The following is a 1,052-nucleotide window of genomic DNA, read 5'->3' on the forward strand; positions in this document are numbered from 1 at the left end:
TAATCGCGTGGCTTACGTATTTAAATTCTTAGATGAATGGTTAGGACGTTATTTTAGATACATATGTTTAGGACAGTAGTTAGAATTAGATCACAACCATTAATCGGTTCACTTTCGCATTATTAAAAAATAAAAAATAAAGTGGCTGCTCTCCCTGTGTTCGACCTGTAACTACACTGATCCTTACGCTTACGGTTGCATTTTAAATCCTAACAAGTTTTTGGCGCCGTTGCCTGGGAGACAGTTCCATGTTATTTTTCGCTTTCTTTTGGTAAATTGGAGTGATTTGTTTGCTTTGTTTTGTTTTTCCTTTTCTTTTATTGAATTCCTGAGAAGAACAACTTGTAATAATAGTTGTATCGGTAGAGGTCACCATGCCTCACAGTATGATAAAGACAGGTTTCGCCCTGTAGCAGTACCTCAAGAATTGACTTGAGCAACCCCGGATCCTTGCCGGTAAGCTCCCAAAAAGCCAAAAAAAAAAAAATCATAAAATAAAAAGTTTTGCTATCCATTCTTTTGTGCTTGTCTTACTCTAGTTGTGGGTAGTTTAGTTTTCTGTTGGATGAGTGTTAGGTGGATACGTAACACTAAGAATCGGTTAGAAAGAAGAGATCCAATAAGTAGTAACCCTATACGTTTGCTGTCTTTAAAACCTTTCAATAAGGGAGACCAGCATCAAAACCCTTCACCCAAATCTTTGAAAGATAGATTCTACCCTGCTAGAATAGCCCAACCTTCCTGCATAGTTCTACCACAAGCCGAGGGCAATAATTTTGAACTCAAATCTCAATACATCACTATGTTGCCCCACTTTCATGGGCTGACCTCTGAGGATGCATACCTATTTCTAAGGGAATTTGAAGAGGTATGTGTTCTAATTAAGATCCAATAGATTTTTTATGATGCTATTAAGCTTAGGTTTATACTTTTGCATTGAAAGACCAAGCTAAGAAGTGGTTGTACAGGTTACTCACAAATTCTATAACCTCATGGGAACAGTTCACAGTTGTCTTCCTTAAGAAGTTTTTCCCAACTCACAAGACCAATAA

Source organism: Macadamia integrifolia, chromosome 14 (assembly GCF_013358625.1).
Source record: "Macadamia integrifolia cultivar HAES 741 chromosome 14, SCU_Mint_v3, whole genome shotgun sequence".
In the NCBI taxonomy this organism is placed as follows: Eukaryota; Viridiplantae; Streptophyta; class Magnoliopsida; order Proteales; family Proteaceae; genus Macadamia; species Macadamia integrifolia.